General features: G+C 40.3%; 1 pseudogene; it reads left to right on the plus strand.

Annotated features, from left to right (window-relative positions):
- Positions 1-928: 928 nt before the first annotated feature.
- Positions 929-1,592, plus strand: LOC102817942 (annotated as a pseudogene).
- The last annotated feature ends 4,085 nt before the right edge of the window (positions 1,593-5,677 follow it).

A 5,677-nucleotide genomic window follows, 5' to 3' on the forward strand; every position in this document is an offset into this window, starting at 1 on the left:
TTCAGTAATTTGCCCAATAATTCTTCAATAACAAAAGTTGAGGCTTGAATTTTTTCTTCAGTTCCTTCAGCTTGACAAAGTCTGAGCATGCTCTTCCTTTTTGATTTTCTTACTCCAGATCTTTGCACATTTTGTTGTAATACTTGGCTTTATCTTCTCGAGCTGATTTTCAAAACTTTCTGCTCAGCTCTTGTACCTCCTCATTTCTTCCATTTGCATAGCATCTCCCCAAAATAAATCAACGCTTCCCAAAGGAGCATTTACTTCTCATCTGTTGTACATTGAATTGTATTGTTATTCCTAACATCTATACCTGGAGGAATGGGTTATCTTTGTTATGTTCATGAGGCAGAATTAGTGTAAGGTATGTCTTGAGTCAACCTGTTTTGAGATGTTGTTGTTGTTAGGTCCCATCAAGTTGATTCTGGCTCATATTTGTTTGTACAACAGAATGAAACACTGCCTTGTCCCGAGATACAAAAGAGATTAACAAGAAGTTGAGAGTTTCAGAGGTGGGAGAAGAGAGATGTCAAGACACATGAAGGTTATACAGGAGGAGAAGTTCAAAAAAGAATAGGAACTTCCTCTAAAGTCAACATAGAGAGAAAGCCAGCATCCTGAATTTAGACCTCTAGCCTTTTAAACTGTAAGAAAGTGAATTTCTGTTTGTTAAAGCCACCCACTTGGGGAATTTCTGTTACAACAGCACTTGATAACTGAGACAGATATTGGTATCAGAAGAGTGGGCTGTGACTCTCAGAGATACCTAAAATGTGGAAGTGGTTTTGGAATTAGGTAATGAGTGGAGGCCAGAAGACTTTTAAGTGCCTAATAATAAAAACCTAGATTGCCTTGAAAAGACTTTTGCAAGAGTTATAGAAATCAAAACCATTCTGGTGAGGGCTCAAAAGAAAGTGAGGAGTCCCCTGGCCAGCAGCGCCAAGGCTGCACCATGCCTGGAATTACTGTAAATGACGTGGACCAGCAGGAGTTCATCAGAGCCCTGGCAGCCTTCCTCAAAAAGTCTGGGAAGCTAAAAGTCCCTGAATGGGTAGACACTGTTAAGCTGGCCAAGCACAAAGAACTTGCTCCCTGTAATGAGAAATGCTTCTACACATGAGCTGCTTCCACAGCACAGCACCTGTACCTTCAGGGTGGAGCTGGGGTCGGCTCCATCACCAAGATCTACGGGGGTGGGTTGCAGAGAAACGGCGTCATGCTCAGCCACTTCAGCCGAGGTTCCAAGAGTGTGGCCCAGCGGGTGCTCCAACTCTGTTGTTGTTGTTAAGGGTCGTTGAGTCGGTTCCAACACATAGCGAACCTATACAGGGTTTCCAAGGCTATAAATATTTACAGGAGCAGAAAGCCTCATCTTTCTCCTGCGGATCAGCTGGTAGTTTCGAACTGCTGACCTTAAGGTTTTCAGCCCGATTCGTAACTACTATGCTACCAGAGCTCCTTAGCTCCAAGCCCTAGAGGGGCTCAAAATGGTGGAGAAGGACCAAGATGGCAGCCACAAACTGACACCTCAGGGACGGAGAGATCTGGACGGAATCGCTGGACAGGTGGAAGCTGCAAACAAGAAACATTAGAACAAATGATGCTGGGTTAATAAATTGCCTCGTTCGTAAAAAAAAAAAAAAAGAAGAAGAAGAAGAAGTGAGGAGAGCTAAAGAGAAAGACTATCATCTTACAGAATATATATGGCTTCATCAACAAAATGTTGGGACCAATGTGGACATTTAATGTGCTTCTGCAAGTCTTTAAAAAATGATGATAAACATGTCATTGGATAATGGAATAAGGGCAATGCTTCTTATGCAATGGCAAGGACTTACCTGATTTATATTCAAATGTTTAGTGGAAAGTAGAACTTGTAAGTGATAAAGTTGGATATCTGGCTGAGGAGATTTCCAAAGAAGACCTTAAAGGGGACATGAGGTTTCCCCTTGGCACACTTATAGTAAAGTGTAATAGTAAAGAGATTCACTTAGCAAGGAACTATGCAAAATGAAAACAAAACAAATATTTGTAAAATTCTGTTGTACAAACTGAGGTCACATTTCCTAGAATTTTCAGCAAGAGCATGGCTTCACAATGTTTGTTAAAGAGGTTAAGTCTATGATTAATAGATTTAACCAACTAACACAGCAGAAGACCCATCAACTTAGAATTATGGAGGCCAAGAAAGAATGAAAGAAGACAACTGTATTTGCCTTTTGGAATTCTATAGGCAGAAAACAGGCCACAGGAGTGATGTCTTTTGTCCTCCAAGACAAGAAAAGCACCATCCTTGGAGCAGCTTTCAGATCAGCACAGCTGTTGGAAGTAGAATGGGAAGCGTGGCCTTCTCTGTTTCTAAGGGTGGGGCCACAGCCTCCTAGGTTTCAGAGTTAAAGCTTGACAACTGGGTTCCCAATTATGAGATTGCAATTAATTTGTGCCAGGGGGATAGGGCCGCCACCCAAAGCCAAGGGAGAGGCTGCCATGCCGAAGGATCAGTAGAACAGGGCCTGCCAGGGACAAGGAAATGGGACTGCTGTTCAGATAGACTAGGAAAATGGGGCAGTCCAAAGTTGAGGGGGCAGAGTTGCCTCCCAGTGGCCCTGGAAAGTGAAGCTTCATTAAGCCCAGGGCTGAGTGGCCTTCACCTAGCATCCAGAGGGCCTGGCCAGCTTTCAGATGCTGGAAGGTTGAACCATTGCTCAGATGATCTCAGAAAAGAGTGGATTCTTCTCAAACCTTGAAAGCTAATGTAAATTGTTATGCTGGGCTTTGGATTTGCTTGGTGCTTGCTTGGTAATCATTTTTTCCCCTCCAATTTCTTCCATTTTTAATGGAAACATCTGCCTTGTTTTCAGTCTACCAATTACTTTGGAAACAGGTAATTTATAATCTAGACTTCACAGGTTCACAGATGAAGATGAATTTTGACTCAAGATAGAATACACCTAAAGTCTCACTTAAAAATTAAATGTATGTTGTAATTCTCAAAACTCTATGTTGTAATTCCTAACCTTGATGCCTGTGGTTGAATTCCATTTAGGAACTGGGATAAATGCAATAAATTACATTAATGAGGCAGGATTAGTGTAGGGTGTGTTGTGAGTCAACTTCTTTGGATACATTTAAAAAAAAAAAAAAAAAGATTATAAACAAGCAAGCAAGAGAAGATGAGATGGGGGATAAGAGATGCCAAGCCACATGAAGATCATCCAGGAGCAGACACTCAAAAGAAACAAGGACCTTCCTTCCTCTAGAATTTACGGAGAGAAATGTCTGCCTCCAGACTCCCCAGCACCTGAATGTGGACTTCTAGCTCCACAAACAGTGAGAAAATAAAATTCTATTTATTAATGCCACCAACTTTTGTACTCCTGCTATTAGCATCACTTGATAACTAAAACACCATCTAAGTGCTAGTATGCTTATGAGAAAGCAGCAAACAAATCTCTCCAGAACTTATCCCTGGCCATAGTAGCACAGGCAGAGCAATAAAGGGTTTTATATGTTAGGCTATTCAAAGACAATTCGAGGCTTTGGAACTAGATAAACTTCTGGGATACCTCTGCTAGGAATTGCAATTTACCCTTCTTGGAGGCACTAATCTTCATCTCTTACACTACTATTGGAAGTCATTTTTGCTCTTCTCTCAGAGCTTTCTGGAACTAAGAACTTAGGGACAGAAGGAGAGGATTCTATCACTCTCCTCACTTGAACTGGAGGCCAAGGGTACAGAGTATCTGAGATTGGTTATTATGTGAATCCTGAGCCGCTCATAGTCAGAGATCTGCATAAGTCATGGTAGAGGCAGAGCATAGACACTAGAGCAAAATCGATCCAGGTTTCAATCTTAGACTCTCTGATTCTTAATGTATGACTTCTTAGCTTTCTCAATTATAATACCATAGTAAAACATTGAAACCCTATACAGGGTCACTACGGGTCGGAATCTACTCAATGGTACTTAACAACAACAACATTCATCTGTCTGTCGTACTGTGGTAGCTTGCTGGTTGCTGTGATTCTGGAAGCTATGCTACAGGTATTTTAAATATCAGCAGGAACACCCATGGTGGACAGGTTTTAGCTGAGTTTCCAGACAAAGACAGAGTAGGAAAAAGGAGAGATGGACTACTTCTCAATATATAGTCACTGAAAACCTTATGATTAGCAGTGGAACACTGTCAGCACCAGAATATTGACTATTGAAACATGAAGAAGAGCACCAGAATATTGTCACATATAGTGCCGGAAGATGAGCCCTTCAGGTTGGAAGGCACTCAAATAGAAGAATTGCATCCTCAAAGTAGAGTTGACCATGATGATGGGAATGGAGTAAAGCCTTCGGAACCTTTATTTGCTGATGGGGCAAAACTCAAATATAAGTGAAACACCTGTAAACATCCATTAATAATCAGAACATAAAATGTATGAAGTATGAATCTAGGAAATTTTGGAATTGTCAAAAATGAAATGGAATGAAGAAACATTGATATCCTAGGCATTGATTAGCTGAAATGGACTGGTATTGGCCATTTTGAATCTCGCAATTACATAGTAAACTATGCCGAGAATGACAAATTGAGGAGTCGCATTCATCATCAAAAAGAACACATCAAGATCTGTCTTGAAGTCCAACACTGTCTATGATAGAGTAATATCCATACACCTACAAGGAAGACCAGTTAATACCACTATTATTCAAATTTATACACCAACCACTAAAGGAGTGATGATGAAATTGAAGAATTCTACCAACTTCTTTCATCTGAAATTGATCAAACATGCAATCAATATGTATTATAATTACTGGCAATTGGAATGCAAAGATTGGAAACAAAGAGGCAGTATCAGTGTTCAGAAAATATGGCCTTGGTGATAGAAATGATGTTAGAGATTGTATGATAGAATTTTGCAAGATCAACAACTTCTTCATTGTAATAACATTTTTTAAACAACGTAAAAGAGGATAATACACATGAACCTCACTAGATGGAATACACAAAAATCAAATTGACTACATCTGTGGAATGAGACAGTAGAAAAGCACCATATTATCAGCCGAAACAAAGCCAAGGACAGATTATGGAAGAGATTATCAATTGCTCATGTGTAAATTCAGGCTGAAGCTGAAGAAAATTGAAACAAGTACAGGAAAGCTAAACTATTACCTTGAACATTATTGTTGTTGTTAAGAGTGTCGAGTCAGTTCTGACCCATAGGGACCTTGTATTAGGTTTCCAAGGAGCAGCTGGTGAGCTTGAGCCACCCCCTTGGGTTTCAAACTGACTCTGCAGTCCAGTGCATTAACCACAGTGCCACAACACGACTCCTTGAACATATCCTACCTGAACATATAGAAACCTGAATTTAAAGACCATCTCAAGAACAGATTTGATGCATTAGCCACTAAAGACCAAAGACCAGAAGAGTTATGGGATGACATCAAGAATATCATACAGGAAGAAAGCAAAAGGTCATTAAAAAGACAAGAAAGAAGGAAGAGACCAAAGTGGATGTCAGAAGAGAATGTGAAACTAGCTCTCCAGTGTAGAGATGCAAAAGCAAATGAAAGAAATGAGGAAGTCAGAGAGCAAAACCAAAAGTTTCAAAGTCAGCTCGAGAAGACAAAGTCAGATATTATAACATAATGTGCAAAGACTTGGAGTCAGAA

Source organism: Chrysochloris asiatica, unplaced genomic scaffold, assembly GCF_000296735.1.
Source record: "Chrysochloris asiatica unplaced genomic scaffold, ChrAsi1.0 scaffold00188, whole genome shotgun sequence".
NCBI lineage: Eukaryota > Metazoa > Chordata > Mammalia > Afrosoricida > Chrysochloridae > Chrysochloris > Chrysochloris asiatica.